The 25,278-nt window shown below is 47.0% G+C and overlaps 1 protein-coding gene and 1 long non-coding RNA gene across 2 annotated transcripts in view; one reads left to right on the top strand and one right to left on the bottom strand.

Moving 5' to 3' along the window:
• Positions 1–25,278, top strand: part of cfap299 (cilia and flagella associated protein 299) — a 792,024-nt gene that overhangs the window by 663,952 nt on the left and 102,794 nt on the right. The window lies entirely within an intron of this gene.
• Positions 19,683–23,064, bottom strand: LOC119963136. The gene is made up of 4 exons (XR_005460037.1): positions 22,787–23,064; positions 22,218–22,378; positions 21,939–22,110; positions 19,683–20,162 (listed from the first exon to the last, which is right to left on the bottom strand). It is a non-coding gene; the product is annotated as an uncharacterized LOC119963136 (long non-coding RNA).

Raw genomic sequence — 25,278 nt, 5'->3', positions numbered from 1 at the left:
ACAGGAGGTGTCGATTCGGGAGTTGCAGCAGCAGGCCGCTGAGCGGGAGGAGGAGGCCGTGGTCCTCGTGGGGAAAGTGGAGTTGCACGAGGCACTTCACAAAAAGTGGCAAGACCGCTTGGAGGAGCTGGACGTTCGCACGAGGCGAAAGAATTTGAGGATCCTGGGCCTGGCGGAGGGGCTGGAGGGGTCGGATCTCCCGGCGTATGTGACCACAATGTTGAGCTCGTTGATGGGAGCGGGGTCCTTCCATTTGCCCCTGGAGCTTGAGGGAGCTCATCGAGTGATGGCCAGGAGGCCTAAGGCAAATGAACCCCCGCGGGCGGTGCTGATGCGGTTCCATCGGTTTAGTGACCGGGAGTGTGTGCTGCGCTGGGCCAAGAAAGAGAGGAGCAGCAAGTGGGAGAATTCGGTGGTGCGAATCTACCAGGACTGGGATGCGGAGGTGGCAAAGCGGCGGGCCGGGTTCAACCGGACGAAGGCGGTGCTGCATGCCAAGCAGGTCAGATTTGGAATGCTGCAGCCTGCGCGTCTGTGGGTGCCATACAAGGACCGGCACCACTACTTCGAGTCCCCGGAGGAGGCGTGGGCCTTTGTACAGGCGGAGAAGCTGGACCCAAACTAGGGTCTGGGGACACACTATGGCCGTTGCTGTTTTCGCTGTTGCTGTTCTTCAATTTTGACAGGTATTATTCTTATGCTGGTTTTCTTTTTGCTCTGTTTCCGGGTGGGTTTGTCTGTTGGGTATGGGTGTGGGGTATGTGGGGAACGTTGGGGTTTGTGTTTTATATGTTCTCTTCTGTACGGGGCTGGGGGTTGGGGTGAAACTGGATTTTGAGGAGCTGTGTCAGAAGGGTGGGGTGTGGCAGTGTGAAAGCGCGGGCTTTCCTCTGGATGTCCGCGCTGCGGGGCAGGAGGGGCGGAGCTGGAGGTGGGGGCGTGGCCTTCACTGGTTTTCTTTCCCCCGCTGAAGTGGTGCCAAGGAGGTGTGGCAAGAGGGGGATGACCCCATGCCGGGAGGAGATGGGTTTTGGCGGGAGCTGCCGGGTCAGCAGAAGTCAGCTGACTCACGGAAGTACCATGGAGGGTGCGTCGCGGCTAGGAGGGGTCCTAGCGTGGGGGGGGGGGGATACCGGGTTGCTGCTGGAATGGCCAGGAAGGAGCTGGTGTGGGCTGGGGGGGTAGAGGAGAGGCGTTATCGCCATGGGGAACGGGTCAGGCGGGGCGAGCTGGCCTGGGGCGAGCAGTTGATAAGCTATGGCTAGCCGGCAGGGGAGAGGGGCAGGTTGCCCTCTGATCCGGCTGATTACCTGGAACGTGAGGGGACTGAATGGGCCGGTTAAGAGAACTAGGGTATTTTCTCATCTGAAGGGGCTGAAGGCGGATGTGGCTATGCTCCAGGAGACCCACTTGAAGGTGGCGGACCAGGTTCGTCTGAGGAAGGGGTGGGTGGGGCAGGTTTTTCACTCAGGATTGGATGCGAAGAACCGGGGAGTGGCGATTCTGGTGGGGAAGAGGGTGGCGTTCGAGGCGGCTGAGGTGGTGTCGGACAAGGAGGGCAGATATATTATGGTGAAGGGTAGGCTGCAAGGAGAGAAGGTGGTGCTGGTAAATGTATATGCCCCGAATTGGGATGATGCCGGCTTCATGAGGCGCTTGTTGGGCCGCATTCCGGACCTGGAGGCGGGGGGCCTGATCATGGGGGGAGACTTTAACACAGTGCTGGATCCCCCACTGGACCGGTCCAGTTCAAGGACGGGTAGGAGACCGGCGGCGGCCAAAGTGCTGAGGGGGTTTATGAACCAGATGGGAGGGGTGGATCCCTGGAGGTTTGGGAGGCCGAGAGCGCGGGAGTATTCCTTTTTCTCCCATGTCCATAGGGTTTATTCCCGAATAGATTTTTTCGTCCTGAGCAGGGGATTGATCCCGAAGGTGCAGGATGCAGAGTATTCGGCCATAGCGATTTCAGACCATGCTCCGCACTGGGTTGATCTGGAGATGGGGGAGGCGCGGGACCAGCGCCCGCTCTGGCGCCTGGATGTGGGGATGCTGGCTGATGAGGAGGTGTGTAGGAGGGTCCGGGGAAGTATTGAGGGGTATCTGGATACCAACGACACGGGGGAGGTCCGGGTGGGGATGGTCTGGGAGGCTCTGAAAGCAGTGATCCGGGGGGAGCTGATCTCCATCCGGGCCCATAGGGAAAGGAGGGAGAGGAAGGAGAGGGAGAGACTGGTGAGGGAGCTCCTGGATGTGGACAGGAGATACGTGGAGGCACCGGAGGAGGGGTTGCTGGTGGAACGGCGTAGTTTGCAGGCCAAATTTGACTTGTTGACCACCAGAAAGGCGGAGGCACAGTGGAGGAGGGCGCAGGGCGCGGTATATGAGTATGGGGAGAAGGCGAGCAGGATGTTGGCGCATCAGCTCCGCAGGCGAGATGCGGCTAGGGAAATTGGTGGAGTGACGGATAGGGGTGGGAATGTAGTGCAGAAGGGGACAGAAGTAAATGGGGTCTTTAGGGACTTCTACGAGGAACTGTACCGGTCAGAACATCCGATGGGGAGAGGGGGGATGGAGAGCTTCATGAACAGGCTGTGTTTCCCAAGGGTTCAAGAGGAGCTGGTAGAGGGGCTGGGGGCACCGATAGAGTTGGAGGAGCTAGTCAGGGGGATTGGACAAATGCAGTCAGGTAAGGCGCCGGGGCCGGATGGGTTCCCGGTGGAATTTTATAAAAAGTATGCGGATCTGGTGGGCCCCGTGTTGGTGCGAGCCTTCAATGAGGCATGGGAGGGGGGGGCTTTGCCCCCGACGATGTCGCGGGCACTGATCTCTCTGATCCTGAAGCGGGATAAGGACCCCTTGCAGTGTGGATCATACAGGCCTATCTCGCTCCTCAATGTTGACGCTAAGTTGCTGGCGAAGATCCTGGCCACCAGGATAGAGGACTGTGTGCCAGGGGTGATACACGAGGATCAGACAGGATTTGTCAAGGGACGGCAGCTCAACACGAATGTGCGGAGACTGCTAAATGTTATTATGATGCCGGCAGTGGAGGGGGAGGCGGAGATAGTGGTGGCGCTGGATGCGGAGAAAGCGTTTGATAGAATTGAGTGGGGGTACCTGTGGGAGGTGCTGGAGCGGTTTGGATTCGGGGAGGGATTCATCAAATGGGTGAGGCTGCTCTACGCGGCTCCGATGGCAAGTGTAGTTACCAATGGAAGGAGATCGGAGTACTTTAGGCTCTACCGTGGGACCAGGCAGGGGTGCCCCCTGTCCCCCTTGCTCTTTGCACTGGCGATTGAACCTTTGGCTATGGCGTTGAGGGAGTCAGGGAGATGGAGGGGTCTGGTGCGGGGTGGGGAGGAACATTGTGTATCACTGTATGCGGACGACCTGCTGTTGTATGTGGCGGATCCAGAAGGGGGAATGCCGGGGGTGATGGAGCTGTAGCGGAATTTGGGGGCTTCTCGGGCTATAAGTTAAATTTAGGCAAGGGTGAGGTATTTGTAGTACACCCGGGTGATCAGGAGGAGGGAATTGGGAGACTCCCATTTAAGAGGGCAGTGAAGAGTTTCAGATACCTGGGGGTGCAGGTGGCCAGGAGTTGGGGGACTCTCCATAAGCTTAATTTTACCAGGCTGGTGGAGCAGATGGAGGAGGAATTTAAAAGGTGGGACATGGTGCCGCTATCGTTGGCGGGTAGAGTGCAGTCCGTCAAAATGACGGTTCTCCCGAGGTTCTTGTTCCTTTTTCAGTGTTTGCCCATCTTTATCCCTAGGGCCTTTTTTAGAAGGGTGACTAGCAGCATCATGAGCTTTGTTTGGGCGCATGGGACCCCGAGGGTGAAGAGGGTCTTCTTGGAGCGGGGTAGAGATGGGGGGGGGGGGGGCTGGCGTTACCCAATCTCTCGGGGTATTATTGGGCGGCCAATGTGTCGATGGTGCGCAAGTGGATAATGGAGGGGGAGGGGGCAGCATGGAAACGGATGCAGATGGCGTCCTGTGGAGATACAAGCCTGGGGGCCCTGGTAACGGCGCCGTGGCCGCTCCCTCCTACGAGGTATACCACGAGTCCGGTGGTGGCGGCTACCCTCAAGATTTGGGGGCAGTGGAGGCGACATAGGGGAGAAGTGGGGGGCTCGATGGAGGCTCCGTTAAGGGGTAACCATAGGTTCGTCCCGGGGAACATTGATGGGGGATTTCAGAGTTGGCACAGAGCGGGCATCAGACAGCTGAGGGACCTGTTTATTGATGGGAGGTTTGCGAGCCTGGGGGAGTTGGAGGAGAAATTTGGGCTCCCCCGGGGAACATGTTCAGGTATCTGCAGGTAAAGGCATTTGCTAGGCGGCAGGTGGAGGGATTCCCTTCGCTTCCTGCGAGGGGGGTGAGCGACAGGGTGCTTTCGGGGGTCTGGGTCAGAGAAGGGAAGATATCTGATATCTACAAGGTTATGCAGGGGGCGGAGGAGGCATCAGTAGAGGAGCTGAAAGCTAAGTGGGAGGGGGAACTGGGGGAACAGATCGAAGCCGGGACATGTGCTGATGCTCTGGAGAGGGTTAATTCTTCCTCCTCGTGTGCGCGGCTTAGCCTCATCCAATTCAAGGTGCTGCACCGGGCCCACATGTCCGGGTCTAGGATGAGTAGGTTCTTTGGGGGCGAAGACAGGTGTGTCAGGTGCTCGGGGAGTCCAGCGAACCATGCCCATATGTTCTGGGCATGCCCGACACTGGAAGAGTTCTGGAAGGGGGTGGCGAGGACGGTGTCGAGGGTGGTGGGATCCAGGGTCAAGCCAGGATGGGGACTCGCGATTTTTGGGGTTGGGGTGGAGCCGGGAGTGCAGGAGGCGAAAGAGGCCGGTGTGCTGGCCTTTGTGTCCCTAGTAGCCCGGCGAAGGATCTTGCTACAATGGAAGGATGCGAGGCCCCCAAGCGTGGAGACCTGGATCAATGACATGGTGGGTTTCATTAAGCTAGAGAAGGTCAAATTCGCCCTGAGAGGGTCGATACAAGGGTTCTTTAGGCGGTGGCAACCTTTTCTCGACTTTCTGGCTCAACGATAGGGTACAGGGACAGTAGCAGCAGCAACCCGGGGGGGAGGGGGGGAAGGGGGCGGGGCGGACAATGACTATGTTTGTTTATTTAATTTTAATTTATTTTTAAGTTCTTTTGTTGTTCATTGGGGTTGGGGGTTGGGGGGATGGGATACATATGGTCTGGGGGTGTTACAGTTATTATGGGTTATTTTGTTGCATTTCATTGTTTGTCGTTATGTTTTATATTTTCTGTAAAAAATTCCAATAAAAATTATATTTTTTTTAAAAATGTCTTCGAAGTTTTGAGGGTTTTAAACTTTCATTTGCCAATGCTTCCCTGCACATAACACATACCTCAACTAATCATCTTTATGCTGCTTTCTTCCTGTTTTCAACTTGTTCTTCATGGGTTGTTCACCAGAGGCCCTTTGGAGTTCATACCAGCACTGCTCGCAGCTGCAAAATGGAGGAATCGCTCTTGCATGCCCAGAGCACGTGATATCAGTGTTTGGGGCTCATGGTCTGCTCTCTGCCACCGCTCCAGGCAGGAAGACTCCAGCGATTTAAAAATAAATCTGTATCTGAGGCAGCACGCTGACGTCAGGAGGAGGTGTTCTGCTCCACTGGGCCTGGGCATTGCTGAGGGGGGACACATGCACGGATCGGCCAACCTTCTGAAAGCTGGTCGCGGCCTGCATTTTTAAAAGCCGGTCACGCTGTTGAGCACTTCTTCCTCTGATTGGGAACGTCACAACGCATGGCCCCGTTACCCTCCCGACACCCGCCAGTGACCCACCCACTGGTCCCGACCCTGGGTTTGAAAATGACTGGCTTAGAGGGGCTGAGCTTCATCACCTTGAGATGGAAAAGTGTCCCCACTTATTGTTGAGCTTAGCAGACATACACTCTGAAAGTCAAAAACATGGTTGGCTGACAGAAGCGCACACAAGCTCTGAGTATGCGCACATGGCATGAAAAACCTACTGAGAGACAGAGAGTACATGGAGCTTCATGATATATGACCCTTCTTCATGTGTGAACATATCTCTCCTTGTACACTGTACCGTCACCTTTCGAAAATGCAGTGGTTAGCACTGTTGCTTCACAGCGCCAGAGACCCGGGTTCCATTCCCGGCTTAGGTCACTGTCTGTGTGAGTCTGCACATTGTTTCCTCCGGGTGCTCTAGTTTCCTCCCACAAGTCCTGAAAGACGTGTTTATTAGGTGAATTGGACATTCTGAATTCTCCTTCAGTGTACTCGAACAGACGCCGGAGTGTGGCAACTAGGGGATTTTTACAGTAACTTAATTGCAGTGTTAATGTAAGCCTACTTGTGACCCTAATCAAGATTATTATTATTAAAACACCTCTGCCTCAATCTTACACAGCCAAGAATAAACATGACATAACCCTGTCAAGCATGTGAAAAAGATTCATTCCACAAAGATTCATTCCACAAGCACATTCAACAACACGATTGAGACATCACTGATGTTGAGAATGATGTGTAATAGGACACACACTATAGTAATATGGAAGCACAGCACATAGACAAGAGGCACATGATAGTGATGTCTATAATAAATTGGGCGCAGACGGCATGATAGTGCAGTGGTTAGCACTGCTGCCTCACGCGCCAAGGACCTGGATTCGATCCCAGCCCTGGTTCACTGTCTGTGTGGAGTTTGTACATTCTCTCTGTCTCACCCCCACGACTCAAAGATGTGCAGTGTAGGTGAATTAGCCACACTAAATTGCCCCTTAAGTAGAAAAATTTTAAATAAATAAATTGGGCGAGAGTCAATGGTATCACACCTGATTGACAACAACAAAACCCATCATACAAAGAAGGTATAAACAAGAGGAGATGTGAATTATGTGTGATTTTATTTACATTACATACATGTTATGAACACTTGTGCCTATGTTGTGCTCCTCAATCTTTTTATCTTTCCTCACGCTACTTTTATGTCTTGGTACTTGCCCGACATCCATATTGGAGGCGGATGTAGCCTCATTCGCAGTCATTCAGTTTTTCCCTGTGGATGTTGTCTGCTCAATTTTTGATGGTAAGAAGTCTTACAACACCAGGTTAATTTTTGATGCAAATAGGACATCTGTCTCGGGTGGGGTTAGGCCGACGGGAGAGGAGTTGTGGAATATAAAGACCCCTCCCCTGGCCTCTCGCAGACGATGGCAGCATATTGAAAATATAACCAAACTGGGTTTGTTTGGAAATGCAGCTGGTTGCTTCGCGATACCGGATTATTACATTTTAAATGCCCAGATGACTTTCGACAGTATGGTGCACTAGGATTGCACAGACAGCCCTTCAACCAAGTGCTCCTCGGGTGAAAAAGTTTACAATGTATTTTGCACAATTGCATTTGCCTTTGCCTTGTTGATTGCTCTGTTTGAATGGCACGTATGCCCATTGCGTATACTGCGTGGTCTACTACCTATGCATTTTATTTGTTTGATGGTTGGGTGCCAGTTTCTATTTTGTTGAATTTTTAAATTCACATCATGGAGATGTTTCCTGATCCTTGTCCGGTCCTTCATTCCTTGAGTGGTCTCAGTGCTCCATTTACATTTTGTCTTCATCTTTTTCGAAGTCCAGACAATCTATCACTTTTCCCTTATACATTCCAATTTGCTTTCCTATAATAGACAAGTAAGCAACAGAGGACACCTTTACCTGCACCAGTAAAAAAAAATCCCTTTCTTGACATCAGTCAGATTATTGAATGAATAGCAAAATTTGTTGTATTACCTATCGTTCATTTATCCTCTTTGATCTGCTTAAACTTTAATTTATGCTCGCTTTCATTTATTTTTGTTTGGGCTGACTCATTGTCTTTGCAATGCCACCTCCCAAAGAGAACAAGAGTGGGCTATCCATCGGATACTTCACCAATTCCCTTCCATTCACCTGGTCAGGTTCTGAAAAGAAATACTAACCCTGATTTATTTTCCATTCTTAGATAAAAAAGCTTTTCTTGTTTCCACTTAAACAATCATTTCAACCTCACCTTCCCCCATTATAATAGCTCTTCCCTATAACTGAGACGCATAGATTTAACAGTTCCAAAGGTTACACAAAAGGATTACACTCTGTCCAAAGCTGCTAAGTCATCCAATTATGTTTAAAACAGAAATACATTTTGCAGGGATATGGTATTTAAGTTAGGAAAACGTTTCAAATGATCTTGCTCAAAAACAAATCAAAAGAAGTGTTGATTTTAAAATGGACTTTAATACATTACTTAGTATTGCAACTGGTGCCGTTAAAATGTCAATTGTACATTATTTCAAAAATTGGAATCCCTCATTTAAACGTTGAGCCGTGGAGCTTTGTATCATTTCTTAGTGGTAGTAAAGAATTTTGGAGAAAGAAACAATTGATGTTCGATGCCTAACCCTGCAAAATCAAGGGATCGATTCTGAGACCTCGGTCTCTGTGATGCACTAACAAATCAAGTTCCATATTTTCCTAATGAACCGTTGAAGCAGCTTGACTTCAACACTTTATGATAATATTGTAGAGGAATAAAAGTTAACGAACAATTGAAAAAAGTTAGTTCTCAAACAACAGGAAATGAAATCCAAATATATCTCCAGAAGCTAGAAGAGATAAACACTTTGGTATGTAAACAAGCAGTAGTTCTGGAATTTGAGATGTTGCAATACCTTCTCTTCACAGAGGCTAGATTTTGTCCTCCTGTGGTTTCTTTTGCTTAAAATGTTGGCAAGAGCGGTTTTTGTAGAAGACCACATTGCAAATGTTTTGTCCTCAAGATAAAACAATGAGGATTGCCAATAACATTTGCAATATAATTGTAAGGATCACACAGTGCACTGTCATTTTCTGAACAGATGTCTCATACCAAAATTGATTCACACTATTCTAAACATGGATTGTTTTATTGGTGTTCAAAATTTGATTGCAAGGGTCCTAGGTTTTGTGAAATTTAGAAAGAAAATAATCTTATTCTCCGAGCTGCTACTCAAATGTGAATTGAATGCATTGAAATTCAGTTCCAGTACATAAAGAAAAACACAATTTTATACTCGCAGAATTCAGATGCGGACCCCTTCTCTCAAAACTGATCGAGTTGCCGATTATTATCAAGAGAGCTGGACACGCACTTCACCATGACATTATTGCAAATCCTCACCCCTTCCATTAGAGTATAAGGAGAATTTAATGCATGCTTGACTAATGGAAGAAAAATTTCCAAACAACTTCTCGGCCATGATAGCAGCAGAGAATTAATGATGAGTAACATAAGTAGAAGTTATTTTCAAGAGCTGAACACAGAACAGTGAAAAAGAAAGTTCTTTTGTAAGCAGATGACAGTAAAATACAGTGTAGAAAATTGCACATGCAGCTAAACATTTACAAATGTTAAACATGGGTCTGTTCTTTGGTAGTTTGCTCTCCTGAATTAACATTTGTGCCTAATGTTTTTGTTTTTATTGTCATTAACCAGCAAATAAAGGGATTAAAAGGGGCAGCACGATAGCATTGTGGATAGCACAATAGCTTCACAGCTCCACGGTCCCAAGTTCGATTCCGGCTTTGGTCACTGTCTGTATTGAGTCTGCACATCCTCCCCGTGTGTGCGTGGGTTTCCTCCGGGTGCTCCGGTATCCTCCCACAGTCCAAAGATGTGCAGGTTAGGTGGATTGGCCATGATAAATTGCCCTTAGTGTCCAAAATTGCCCTTAGTGTTGGGTGGGGTTACTAGGTTATGGGGATAGGGTGAAGGTGTTGACCTTGGGTAGGGTGCTCTTTCCAAGAGCTGGTGCAGACTCAATGGGCCGAATGGCCTCCTTCTGCACTGTAAATTCTATGAAAAAGAAATCATCATTCTCAATCACACTTGTATCCTTGACTCCACCCAAACCCACAATACCTGGATTTAAAGGCAGCCTTCAAATACTTGGGCTGGATTCTCCAGTCCCCAGCTACGTGTTTCTCAGCGGCACGCCATTCACTGACGGCAGGATTCTGTCTTCCCGCTGCTTGTCAATGGGATTTCCCTTTGAAGTCACCCCATGCCACGGGGAAATCCGTGAGTGGAGGTACACTAACAGCGGGAAAAGAGAATTCCAACAGCCGGAGAATTTCAGCCAAGATCGTTTGGGATACAGTCACGGTACATTCCTACAGGGGGGAAAGGTAGGACAACAAAAGCCAGAGTGTCTTGGATGATGAAAGAGAGAGTAAAATGAAGCAGAGGTTAATAATACAAATGCAAACGGGTCTGAATATTGAAAGTTCAGAGGGGCAGTGAAAAAGGAAAGGGAAGCAAAAGTCTGAAAAGAACAAAGAACAAAGAAAAGTACAGCACAGGAACAGGCCCTTCGGCCCTCCAAGCCCGTGCCAACCATGCTGCCTGTCTAAACTAAAATCTTCTACACTTCCTGGGTCCCTATCCTTTTATTCCCATCCTATTCATGTATTTGTCAAGATGCCCCTTAAATGTCACTATCGTCCCTGCTTCCACCACCTCCTCCGGCAGCGAGTTCCAGGCACCCACTACCCACTGTGTAAAAAACTTGCCTCGTACATCACCTCTAAACCTTGCCCCTCGCACCTTAAACCTATGCCCCATAGTAATTGACCCCTCTACCCTGGGAAAAAGCCTCCGACTATCCACTCTGTCTATGCCCCTCATAATTTTGTAGACCTCTATCAGGTTTCCCCGCAACCTCTGTCGTTCCAGTGAGAACAAACCGAGTTTATTCAACCGCTTCTCATAGCTAATGCCCTCCATACCAGGCAACTTCCTGGTAAATCTCTTCTGCACCCTCTCTAAAGCGTCCACATTCTGTGGGGCAACCAGAATTGAACACTATATTCCAAGTGTGGCCTAACTAAGGTTCTATACAGCTGCAACATGACTTGCCAATTCTTATACTCAATGCCCCAGCCAATGAAGGCAAGCGTGCCGTATGCCTTTTTGACTACCTTTTCCACCTGTGTTGCCCCTTTCAGTGACCTGTGGACCTGTACACCTATATGCCTCTGACTTTCAATACTCTTGAGGGTTCTACCATTCACTGTATATTCCCTATCTGCATTAGACCTTCCTAAATGCATTACCTCACATTTGTCCGGATTAAACTCCATCTGCTATCTCTCCGCCCAAGTCTCCAAACGATCTAAATCCTGCTGTATCCTCTGACAGTCCTCATCGCTATCTGCAATTCCACCTACCTTTGTGTTGTCTGCAAACTTACTAATCAGACCAGTTACATTTTCCTCCAAATCATTTATATATACTATGAACAGCAAAGGTCCCCCCAGCACTGATCCCTGTGGAGCACCACTAGTCACAGCCCTCCAATTAGAAAAGCCCCCTTCCATTGCTACTCTCTGCCTTCTATGACCTAGCCAGTTCTGTATCCACCTTGCCAGCTCACCCCTGAGCCCGTGTGACTTCACCTTTTGTACCAGTCCACCATGAGGACCTTGTCAAAGGTCTTACTGAAGACCATATAGACAACATCCACTGCCCTACCTGCATCAATCATCTTTGTGGTCACTTCGAAAAACTCTATCAAGATAGTGAGACACAACCTCCCCTTCACAAAACCATGCTGCCCCTCACTAATACGTCCATTTTCTTCCAAATGGGAGTAGATCCTGTCTCAAAGAATTCTCTCCAGTAATTTCCCTACCACTGACGTAAGGCTCACCGGCCTGTAGTTCCCTGGATTATCCTTGCTACCCTTCTTAAACAAAGAAACAACATTGGCCATTCTCCAGTCCTCCGGGACATCACCTGAAGACAGTGAGGATCCAAAGATTTCTGTCAAAGACAGTGAGGATCCAAAAGAGACTGGCAGCTAACACAAAGGGCAATTCAAAAGTCTTCTATAGCAAAAAAAGTATTAAGAAGAGGGGTGGGGCTAATTAGTGACTGAAAAGGTGGTCTCCAGATTGAAGCAAAGGATATGGCTGAGGTACTAAATGATTACTGCATCTGTCTTTACCAAGGAAGAAGATGGAGCTGAAGATATAGTGGAAGAGGAGGTAGTTGGGACACTGGATGGGCTGAAAATTTACAAAGCGGAGGCATTAGAAAGTTGATACAATACCAGGAATGGATGGGATGCATCCGTGCTTACTGAGGGTGGTAAGGATGGAAATTATGAAGGCACTTGCAATCCCAGGACATACAGGGCTATGAGACAAAAATAATGATCACTTGGACAAGTGTAGAGGAAAGAAACCAGGCATGTATTTGTTAAAGGCAAATCGGGCAGCACGGTGGCGCAGTGGGTTAGCCCTGCAGCCTCACGGCGCCGAGGTCCCAGGTTCGATCCCGGCTCTGGGTCACTGTCTGTGTGGAGTTTGCACATTCTCCCCGTGTTTGCGTGGGTTTCACCCCCACAACCCAAAGATGTGCAGGGTAGGTGGATTGGCCACGCTAAATTGCCCCTTAATTGGAAAAAATGAATTGGATACTCTAAATTTAAAAAAAAAGTTAAAGGCAAATCATATTCAACTCATCTGTTGCAGATTTATAATGCAACAGAGAGGGTCGATGGGGATAACGCAATTAATGTGGTCTACATGAACTTCCAGAAGGTGTTGCTGAAGTGCCACGTTAGAGGCTTGCCAAAAAATTGAAATCCATGGAATAAAAGGGACAGTTACAGCATAATATGAAGATGGTAGAGTGACAGGAAAGAAAGAGTAATGGTGGACAGTTATTTTTTGCTCTGGAGCAAAGTATACAGTGATGATTCCCCAGCGGTTGGTACTCAGACTATTGCTTTCCTTGATCTATATTAATTACTTGGACTTGGGTGCACAAAACACAATTTCAAAAATTACAAGAAGAATTGTGAACTGCAAGGAAAACAGTATTAGACTTCAAGGGAACATATATAGGCTAGTGGAATGGGCAGACATGTGGATGATGAAATTTAATACAGGGAAGGGTGGAGTAATTTTGAGAGGAAGAATAAGATGTGGCAATATAATATAGGGCACGATTTAATGACCTCGTTGTGCCCGACCTAGTAACATGACGAGACCGTTGATGAACCTTGCAAGAGGCCTCTCGCGAGATTCGCGACGTTCAAAACATCTCGGGAGAATCTCACAAAACGTCATGATCTGGATCTCGCACTTGCTGGGTGAGATCCAGATGAGCATATTTATGTGAGCCACTAGGCTCATTTAAATAAGTCTGCACAATATTCTCCTGGGGCTCGGGAACTAAATGTCTCCCCGGCGAGGACCCGACCGGGCTCCATTTAGTTCTGGTCCACACAAACGTGGACCAGTTGTAATGGTACCTGGGGGTCTCCCAGGTCGTTGAAGACCCCCCCCAGTGGTCGGGCTCTAAGCAGGGCAGTACCCTGGCACTCCCGCTGGCACCCGGGTACCTTGGCAGTATTATGCTGGCACTGCCACGGTGCCCAAGTAGCACTGCCTGGCTGACAGGAGCACTGCCAGTGTGCCAGGCTGATCATGCCAAGGTGCCCAGGTACCAGGTTGCCTGTGCCAGGGATCTGATCCAGGGAGTGCCTTACCCTTGAGAAGTGGGATAAGAGGGGGTGCTGCTCGAGGACCCCGTAAGAGCTAAGTCGGGTGCAGTTTAGAGGTTCTGGAGGTCGTGGTAGGGTGTGGGGGAGGTAGAAAGATTGCGGTGGCATTTAAAAATGGCACATCGATCCACGACTCGCGGTATGGACAGGGTGGATAGCAACAAGCTTTTTCCAAGAGTGGGGTGTCAATTACAAGGGGTCGCGATTTCAAGGTGAGAACGGGAAAGTTTAAGGGAGATGTGCGTAGAAAGTTTTTTACGCAGCGGGTGGTGGGTGACTGGAACGCTTTGCCAGCGGAGGTGGTAGAGGCGGGCACGATAGCATAATTTAAGATGCTTCTGGACAGCTATATGAACGGGCGGGGAACAGAGGGAAGTAGATCCTTGGAAAATAGGCAACAGGTTTAGATAAAGGATCTGGATCGGCGCAGGCTGGGAATGCCGAAGGGCCTGTTCCTGTGCTGTAATTTTCTTTTGTTCTTTGGTCGTCTTCCTGCACTGGTGAGCTGGGCTTGTCAGTGCAGGAAATTATCTAAGTGCAACCTCAGTGGGGCATTCCCCGTCAAGTCCAAAAAAACAGCGAAGTACCGTTAAATAGCTGTGTCTTTCTCTGCACTGCAGCCGCCAAGAAACACCCCACTAAACGGGCCCGAAACGGGACTCTTTTTTGTCCCTTAAATCGCGCTCTAAAGGTACTATTCTAAAGGGGTGCAGGAACAGAAATAGAATTTTGGCGGAATATGTACAAGAATCGTTGAACATGGGAGGGCAAGTTGAGAATATAGTTTGAAAGGCATTCGGGATCCTAGACTTCATAAATCGTGGCACAGAGTGCAAAAGTAAGGAACTTATGATAAACCATTATAAAACACTGGTTCAAACTCAACTGGAGTATTGTGTCCAGTTCCGGACACCTAACTCCAGGAAGGATGTAAAGGCATTAGAGATATACAAGAAATATTCAGGAGAATAGTTCCGGGGATTAGGAACCTCGGTTATGTGGATAGATTGGAGAATCTGGAATTATTATCCAGAGAGAATAGATGGTTGAGAGGAGAGGTGGATTCATAATGCAGCAAAGATTGTACACCCTGAGGAGGCCGACTGGCTGAAGACTGCCCCCAAAAATGGGCAACTGGGCCAATCTCCTCAATGAAAGTTCATTGGGCCGGTGTCCAATGTCTGGAGAGGATGAGTCAGCTGCTTTTGTAGAGCCTGGAAGAGCACCCTTCCTGGTCACACATTAGTTGAAGAATTTATCGTTAAAATTCTTTTGAACAGGGCTGCCAGCTGACAATTGTTGGAGTACACATGCTGCATACTTTACCCATTGCAAATAGGTCCTATCTGGATTCTGAATAGTATTTTAAATGGGCTCACTTGACCATGTTGACCACTTTATCGGCCAAGATGGATAATAATTCTGCAACTCAGGAATTCTATGTTGTCAGAATATTATTTCAAAAATAAATTCATGTTTTATTTTTTACATTATTTTTATTTTATTGTCATTATGTTACTTTATATTTTGTCACCTAATGTGTACCATGTTCTGCAGGTGCCACTCAAAACCTGAGACCTGAGTAATTGCCCCAAGGTTGGGAGCATATTTCCTAGCTCCTCCCAGCATGACTCCTGCGGTCTGCACACTGTGGATACTGGATGAGTGGCATGGTGGGTGTAAGGGCATAGAGTGTCCTTCTTTGTCCTTACACATACCATGCCAACTCATCCGTATCCACCATGGGCACACTGCAGGAGCCATACTGGAATGAAATCATATAATGTACCTATTGCAGAATTCATTGCCTTTTTGAACATTTACTTGATTTACATTCACTCAAGTACATTGGGCTGGATTCTCCGTCAGTAGGATCCTCAGTTTTACCGCAGCGCACTCACGCCCGCGGATTTCCTGACGGCGTGGGGGTGCCCACAATGAGAAACTGCATTGGCCGGCTGTCGGGAAGAAGGATCCAGCTGCCGGCGGGTGTGCGCTGCACTGGAAAAGGGGTGTGGCGGGATGGAGAATCCCACCCATTATCTCTTACATGAACAAACATTTCATTCAAGTGCATAATCCCTCATAAAAATAAACATTGGAATTCAAAACTCACCTTCAAAAGTTCTGTTACCACTTAGAGCTGTCAATCAAACAGTGAAATGGCACATGCCCTACTTTAATAATGGAAGGTTGTGAAATTAGGCATGCATCATTAATCCAGTGTGGTAGCCTTCAGACTTATGTCAACAGACAAAGTGAAATAGCAAGCAATGATTTTTTTGAAACACTCCACAATCCCTGTATATATCTATCAAATTGAAAAGATATTTTTGCCCGGAATTCTCCGGCTGTTCGCTGGCGGCAGGATTCTCTGGTCCCGCTGGAAGCGCACCCCCACCAATGGGTTTCCCGGCGGTGTGGGGTGGCTTCAATGGGAATTCCTATTGACAGCGGTGAGAGCAGTGAATCCCGCCACCAGCGAATGGTGCACCACCTCCCGCCACAGGGAAAACAGCAGCTGGGAGGCTGGAGAATCCCACCCAATCTGCTTAATACGCTGATGTGGCAAGATGAAGCATCTTACTGAGGGTTAAAGGATTCTATTTTAATTCTATGGGCTGGATTCTTCTCCCCCACGTGTGGCACAAGAACACCACGAGCGAGACTCCGACATTGGAAAAATCCATTGATCTCAGGCGGGATTCTTCGGTTGCCGGGCGAACGTGGCCGAGGTATTCCGCCGTATTTGCTTAGATTTCCAAAGATAACTCCCAAGAACCTCAGTGGAAGTGGGCAAGACTGAGGTGAACAATTTTTCACATTAATATTTGCGTTGACATTATTGAAACGATTGCCTATTTTAGGTAAGACTTTTCTCCTAGAATGCAAGGAAATGAATCGTCATTTCTGAATCTTGTTTTGTTTTTATTCCAGTTTGATAGCAGTGAAGACATTCTTTTTGACATTATTTTTAATCCTTGAGAAAAAAATTAAGAGAGTGCTTATAAAAAATACTATAATATTTATTTGAAGAGCCTAAATGACCTTGCACACTGAGGCCTGGGATTTTCCAGCCCCGTTTGGCTGACCCCCTAATTACAGAGTCCCCCACCAGAGACCCCCCTCGATTAGACAGACCCACATCAGAGAGACATCCACAATGGCGCAGCAGCGGGGTGACATGGTGGTGGTGGAGGGAGAGGAATATGTAGTCACTTCCAAAGAGGAGGAGCAGGATGACGCCCCGGACCAGGAGTGGCTAGAGGACACGCTCGGGAAGACCCACAGGACCAGCTGGAGGATGGAGTACATACGGGAGCGGTGAGGGTCCGGTTAGCCCGAGTGCCAGGGCCTGCTTCACATAGGACGTGGCCCCGTCTGTCATTCCGCCCCTCCCCAAACACCTCCTTCCTGACCCCCTCCTTCCCGATCGCATCTCTCTGCCTTCTCCCTCCCCCCCTTCACCACTCCCCTCCCCCACTTTTCCCACCCTTCCAGGGTCTGTATGGGACTGTGTCAGCACTGTTAGCAGGTCATGGTTGAGGGAAGGGTGGTGATGTTAACCCGCAGAGAGCTGAGCACCAGTGCTTCTCATTCAATGCCATAGACGGACCCCTGCCTGTCTGCTGAGTGCTCGCTCACGCCCATCTCCTGTACGTGGTGTGCCGTTGGTGGGGGGGGGGGGGGGGGGGGGGGGGGGGGGGAGCGAAGAGGGCGGTGGGGGGGGGCAGGTTCGATTCCGACATCGGGTGACTGTCTCTGTGGAGTTTGCACATTCTTCCTGTGTCTGTGTGGGTTTCCTCCGGGTGCTCCAGTTTCCTCCCATAGTCCAAAGATGTGCAGGTTAGGTGGATTGCCATCCTAAATTGCCCCTAGGTGGGATTACGGGGGTAGGGTTGGAGGATTAGGTCTGGGTGGGGTGCTCTTTCAGAAGGTCGGTGCAGACTTGATGTGCCAAATGGCCTCCTCCTGCACTGTATGATTATAGGTGACATGCACCACAGGCAAGATTGTCGATATGCCTCCATTTGGAATTTCCACTTGAAATGAAATGAAAATGAAAATGAAAATTGCTTATTGTCACAAGTAGGCTTCAATGAAGTTACTGTGAAAAGCCCCTAGTTGCCACATTCCGGCGCCTGTTCGGGGAGGCTGGTAGGGGAATTGAACCGTGCTGCTGGCCTGCTTTGGTCTGCTTTAAAAACCAGCAATTTAGCCCAGTGTGCTAAACCAGCCTCACTTTGAAAGGGTGTAGGAATTGTTTGAAAAATGAATGTCCTTAGCTACTCTTTTTCATTTCAGTTATTAGATTTGGATTAAACTATACTTAATGATGATAATCTATTGAAATTCAGTGGCTGGATTTTCTAGTTTCAGTGAGAGACACTGCTGGCAGGGCAACGTGACGTCAGCCGCTTGCAATACGATGTGATCACTCGATGGTTCCTTCCTGTTCACATTAGTATCAAACCTCTCACTGCTTGATTTGGACTTCATATTCTCAAACTTCATTTGAAATTTACAATTCATTGAAATATTTAATGTTCAATTTCAAATTGTACTGAAAACTTGTAGTCGGATAGCGAAGGAATTGTAGAAATGCAGATGACTGAATAGATTTAGGAAGGTAAATTGTGTCCATAGGCTCATGAAAAATAAAATAATTTGCTTTTATATGGCACATGAATCATCAGGAAAGTTAATGGAAAGTGTTGTTGGCAGTGTTATCAAGCGGCTCTTGATATCAAGTGGCAATAACCTGTCACTGATGCTCAGGTTGGTTCTACCAAGGCCTCCGACTGCCGTAACCATGCAATATCCTGCCAGTACTCAAACTGGGTCAGCTCCCATTTCAGCTCTGGTAACCAGATCTCACCCTCAATGAGTAAATTCAGCCCTTAGCTTTTGAGGTGTACTGAGACCTCGAAACAAACACTTTAACAGCCTGGGAGGCCCAGTTGACGCCTTCACCAGCATAATTAGCTGCTTTCCTTTGTGGAGCAGGCAGCCAAACTGATTTCCAGACTACTTCATTATTTATTCTTTGTTCTTTCATGTGGTGCGAGTGTCGCAGGTAAGGCCAGCATTAGTTACCCGTCCCTAATTTCCCTCGAACTGAGTGGCATTTTAATAGTCAATCCCCACATTGCTGTTGGTCTGGAGTCACTTGCAGGCATGACCGGGTAAGGATGGCAGATTTCCTTCCCGAAAGAACATTAGCAAACCAGATGGGTTTTTACAACAATCTACAGTGGTTTCATGGTCATCATGAAACTTTTAATTCCACATTTGTTTTTTTTATTGAATTCAAATTTCACCATCTGCTGTGGCGGGATTCAAACCCAGGTCCCCAGAACATTACCCTGGGTGTCTGGTTTACTAGTCCAGTGTCAATACTTCTACACCACTGCTCCCTCACGGGAAAGGTTCTCGGACACGAGAGTATATCATGGAGCAGACTTGATCGGCTTCCCACTATGTTCTCGCCTGCCACCCACATCTGCATTTTGGGAGCCCCTGTCGCTTGGGGGCCACATGTCACGGTACAATGTATTTTTGGTAAATCCCTCGGGGTGTTTATTTGCTGTAACCTGTTTTGATACATTTTTTTTTTAAATTGGGGGGTAAATCCATCAAAGCGTAGCACCCAGTTCACGATGTTCTAAAGGTGACATGTATCAATTCGTTTTGTGCAGTTGGGAGGCTATGAAATAATTAATTAATTCTGCCACATTGTGCAAGAACAGCCTGCCCTCTGGTTGTCTTTCGAATGTGATGCTCTACGAAATTGTCCTGAACTTATCTTCCCCCGATGTCAGAGAGGCAATGCCAGAGACGACTAAGGGTTCCCTGGGAAATTGTCATGGAGGTAAATCAGATTGTTCATCGAGATGTACAGCTACATGGATTTAGCGGTGACCCCATGCCAGTATAACCTCAAAGTTAGAGCGGCATTCCATTTCTAGCCAGTGGTGGCTTCCAGGATGCAACGAGTGATGTATGGCACCTCATAGGCTACCACACGCAGGTGCATAAAGGAAGTGACTGATGCCTTATTTAGTCATGCCAATTATTTTATTAACTTCCTCACTAAAAAAGACAGCAAGGTCAGCCCGTTTGTGCCATCACTTGGTTTCCTAGAGCACAAGGTGTCACCGACTGCATTCATGTGGCTAGGAGAGTTCCCTGGGAATAGCCAGCTGAGTTTGTAAATTATAAAGGGTTTCACTTCTTGCACATGTAGCTGGCGTGTAACTACTGGAGAAGAATAATGCAAGTCTGTGTTCATTACACGGGGAAGGATCACAAAACATATGTCTTGCATAACTCATAGCTCCCAGAGCTTTTTGAAAACCCGGCCCAGGATGATGGATGTATCCTCAGTGACAAGGGCTATCCCCCGCATACACGGTTGTTGCTACCAGTTAAGCATCCCTAGAGTGAGGCAGATGAGCGCGACACTTTAGCTTGTATATTCATTGGAACCATCATAGAGCGGATGCTGGAAATCTGTGATGAGAACAGAAACTGCTGGATAAACTCAGTAGGTCTGGCAGCTTCTGTGGAGAGAGAAACAGAGTTAACGTGTCGGGTCCATATGACTTCTTCACAACACTATAAGCCTCCACTGCCTTTATCGGTCTGGATGGGCTAGGCAGTATACACCCCAGAGGATCTCATGAATATGTGCACTGCACAACCTAGCATAACAACATGGAAGCTGTTGCAAGGGGCAGATAGTGAAGAACAACAGCGCTTCTCAGGTGAGGAGGATTTGTCAGAGCATGAATAGGAGACCATAAATCCAAATGAACTTTTTATAGATGCCAGTGAAACAGAAAGACGTGCAAGAGATACCAGGGACAACCTGATCTACACAAGGATCGCGCAATAACATCTCTGCATGACTATCACTCCTTCACCAGATCTCTATCGCCTTCCAACACACAGCATGTTCTGGTACCAAAGACATCTTTGCGGTATATAGACATCCAAGCCTGCCTTACCCAATTATTCTGATCCAGCACTATTTCTAAAGTGCTTTGATCGCAACTGAACCTGTCTCATTTATACTCATTGAGAGTAACGTAGGGCCATATACTCTGGATAGGTGTGGAGCCAGCTGTGTGTACACTTCATGCCACGTCTCATAGAATGATCAAAACGGAAGTAACAATTCACACGATCATTCAATAAAGAATGCTACACATCTCATTCAGGAATAATGTCTCTGTCCCTATCTTTTAATTTAATAAACTTTATTGTCACAAGTAGGCTTACATTGACACTGCAATGAAGTTACTGTGAAAAGCCCCTAGTCGCCACATTCCTGCGCCTGTTCAGGTACACAGAGGGAGATTTCAGAATGTCCAATTCACCTAACAGCATGTCTTTCTGGACTTGTGAGAGGAAACCGGAGGAAACCCACACAGACACAGGGAGAACGTGCTACCGTGCTTCTCTCTAGCCATCAAATTGTGAGAAACATGGGTTGCCCCATAACTACTACATTATAATAATAATCTGATATTATGACAGACCACAACTCTTCTCAACAATTACAAATGATTACAGAAAATAAATTATATTGTGCACATTTTTACAACTGATAAATTTATGGATGACTAACCCGTACCACCTGTGTGCTCATAATTACTTCACTTTTCACATCTAGATACAATGACAACATGAGCAGCTGAGGTGGAGGCAGTCTACTCAGTTTGATACCCCATTGCCTTAGGTAACTGTGAAGGGCATCGTCTGGAGGGATAAGCCTCGACGGCACCTGCCTACTAGTGGTTTCCTGCACTGATGCAGGGGAGACCCCCTTAGCCTTGCCTGCTGGAGCTTTGGTGTCAATGTGGAGGGAATGAGGAAATGCCATTAACGTTGGATTTGTCCTGAGAGGAAGACTCAAGGCAGCTGGCACACGTTCCATTCAATTTTGGTGCTCAATGGCACTTCACTGCACCCTTGAGGGGTAGGACTACTGGAGGGAGGCCTTTCCCTCTCTTGCCATAGCACTGATCCCATAGCTAGAGTATGGAATGCAGGTCAAAGTGCGTTCGGATGGATGGCAGTTGCCATCTACCCATGGATGAAGACATGTGCAGAATTCATAGCATGCAAGGGTTCCTCAATACCATGTGCAAAGCTACGTATAATCCCTGGCATCTCTGAAATATTTTCCTCAGCCTCTACTGCTTGTCCAACAAACTTCTTTGGCTATGACCAGACACCCATCATCAACTGATCCCTAGCAGTCCTCCAATTAACTGGCGTCCTGGCTGTCACATCCTCCCTTATCTGCTGGGATGTATCTATGATGTGCTCACCAGATTGTGCTCCCGAATCCCAAATCTGTGGACTGTGCTTGTGCAACTGTGCTGGTGGAGGTGGATAATGAGACAGGTGATGATGCCTCCACTGGGGACTGGCTGCTTCACCCCCAGAAATGGTGTTGTGTGGCTCCTAGCTTGGCTGCAGCTGGTCCTTGGATGGTGATGGCTTATAGTGAAGAGCGGAAAGAATAAATGAGAATCATGACAGTTTGAGTGCTTCACATTTTATCACATCCATCCTGTGTATGTATTTGCCAACGGCAGGATTGTTACCTTGCCCACCTTCCTCCTGGTTGGTCCAGTCTGAAACAGATCACTCTCCCTCCTCCCCAGTTATCTCAATTGCCTCTTCCTTAGCTACTGTGAGCATTCTGATGTCAGAAATGCCTCCTTCTATTCGGCTCTGATCCTGGGAATTTTTGAGTCTGCTAGTCCTGCATGACAAAGTTCAGAGTTAGTGACATGTCACGTGAAACCTAGCCCCCTTGCCTGCATACATCTCCATTACACATATGCACCTGTCATACATAAGTTGCATCCAAGTGCAAACAAAAGTGAAACTTCCACATATTCTGACCTCGAAGACTGACCACGCATTCACTCTTCAGGCATAGTTACCCATTCACACATATACATTATTGATGACCGCACAATGAACATAGCTTAATAGTGTTCAGTATTCACAAAAGTACTCAAGAGAATGTGGCAGTATGGTGGATGCAAAACTTTTGGATCTGAAGTATTTGATACATGCAATTGGTATTTTAATCCGTGTACATAAAACTGTTTTTGAACTGAAAAGATTAACAGACATACTTTTATGTCTTTGGGAATGTTCCTACCTTCAATCCTTTCACACTGTTGTCATACAATTCCAATTCTTTCCTAAGGTACATCAAGGAAGCAAATACCTGTCTTCGGAATGTTGACTGATTGAACATATAAATATTATGATACCTTCCTACTGTGATGGTAGAACATTTTCCACTTTAGTGAACCTTTCACATAGCATTTGGAGGTGTTGAAGCCAATTTTCTACTTGAAAGTAATGTACTTTTACTGAACTTCAAACAGCAGGGAATTTGTAATTCTGGTATTTCATTTTTTTAGGATTCTTTCTCTTCCTTTATGGGATAAAAAAGGAATAACAATGTTTGACATACAGAAGTGAACTTGGTATTGCACTAGTATTTCTTATTCTTGTACTATCTCAATATGTTTCTACTCAACAAAGCAGTGATGACGGCTGGAATAATGTGGTGCCAAAAAGATTTACAGTGCATTGATTCTGGAATAAGAGCATTATTTAACACTGAACTAAACTTATTTTAAATCTGGAAACTGTCATGTAGCTGCGATAAATTATATTTATTTCCACATCTACAAATGCAGTCAGATGAAACTAACTAGAACAGTTCTGTGCGTTCTCAGAAGAATAGAAGCAAATTGATGGGCTACTATTGTACAATGGTTTGTTGCAACCCAGCAAACTGCAGATTATTTGAAATAGTGTTGTCATATCTGTGATATCAATTGCGATAGTTATTGAAACCTAATCAGAAATTATGGGCTGAATGTTTAGGCCCTACCAATGCTGGGACAGGGTTCAGAGATTATAAGGCTGGCTAGTGTGCCAGCATCCTAACTGGATTTTTCAGTGGGCCTCTAGCTTCCCAATGTGATGAAGGGCAGATCAACTGTTAAAGGTGGGAAACCAGAATTCCATTGCATCTCGCCCTCCCTGCCTGCCTAGGTTGGGGTACAGTCAAAGACCACCCAGAGAATCTTCTTCACCTTCTGAAAATCAGTGGTCATCAGTCTCCTTTTTGTGTCTTTTATTTGATATTTTTGGAGAGAAACTGAGATGGCACCTTGTTGAAGTTCCCTCCCAGTTACTCACAATGTACTGTGGCCAGGTACTTCACTGAAGCTGGAACACCAATGGCCCGTAAGCTTCGAGAGGTGCCCCCCACATCTCCACATGCACACACCCCCATCATCCACCCTTATGTGACCAGGGAACATGTCTCCTTGCCGATTGAGGGGTCTCCCATGTGAAAATCTTGACTTTAATCAGTTTCTCACAAGGGACAGTTTGGGGACCTGAAAACAGTCCAGACCTCTGTGGGGAAAATTGAGCCAAACGTTTGTGTATATTGCTGTCAGTTTAAATGGCTTGTTTTATGCACAAGCTGTAGAGTAGGCAAATATTTGCATGACAAACATTCAGTCTATTATTTATTCTTTCCTATTGAGAGAACAGAATTACATCTATGATTAATAATCAGCTGCAGACAGCAGTCCAGCTTCTGTGTCCAATTAGATTTGCTCCACTCATACATTTTGTGGCCCAGCAGCAATTGCGGGAGGTAGAAGTACGGTAGTAACTCTGAATAATATTGAGCTATTTAAATAATTTTCAATGGAAGTAATTAATTTCTTATTTTGTTTGGTTAGTAATTTTGTTTCAATTGTTTTTATTATAATTTTACAGAAATGAATTAATCAGTGTGATAGAATGGTTCTGACTGGAATTTCAATTCCAAAGATTCGGTAATAGGCATGAGAATTTGTTTTGAACCTGCCTGGCAAAATCAGGTCCTTGTGTGCTTCCAATTGAATAGGAATGAAAAGCTAAAAGGCATGGTTACATTGGATATTAACTAACGATCGATGTCCTGTGTTACAGCTTGGTTACAACTGTAACAGTGTATTTAGGAAAACATCTGCAAACTCTACTGCTCAATTTTTAAAGTTGGAATAAATATTTCCTTTATATATTCAACAGTAAAGATATTGGGATCACACTGCACTCAGTTATGTCTAGCTACAAGCTTTGAGTTCTGTCAGTGCAATTATCATCTGATTTATGCTGGAGCAAACAAGTGGTGAAGAGGGTTGAAAATATCAGAAAACAGGGAATGCTCAGGGAAAACATATGAATTTACCGGGCGGCACGGTGGCACAGTGGTTGGCACTGCTGCCTCACAGCTCCAGGATCCGGGTTCAAATCCGGCCTCGGGTGACTGTCTATGAGGAGTTTGCACTTTCTCCCCATGTCTGCATGAGTTTCCTCCGGATGCTCCGGTTTCCTCCCACAATCCAAAGATGTGCAGGTTAGGTGGATTGGCTATGATAAATTGCCCTTTAGTGTCCAAAAGATCAGGTGGTGTTAATGGGTTACGGGGATAGGGTGGAGGCGTGGGCTTGAGTGGGGTCCTCTTTCCAAGGGCTGGTGCAGATTCGATGGCCAAATGGCCTCCTTCTGCACTTTAAATTCTATGATTATGATCTCCCATTTTTCATAACTATTCTTGTATAAATCTTACCCTGT

The sequence above is a fragment of the Scyliorhinus canicula genome, chromosome 3 (genome assembly GCF_902713615.1).
Source record: "Scyliorhinus canicula chromosome 3, sScyCan1.1, whole genome shotgun sequence".
Lineage (NCBI taxonomy): Eukaryota > Metazoa > Chordata > Chondrichthyes > Carcharhiniformes > Scyliorhinidae > Scyliorhinus > Scyliorhinus canicula.
The sequence above is the reverse complement of the archived record's forward strand: the minus strand, read 5'-3'. Positions and strand labels throughout refer to the sequence as shown.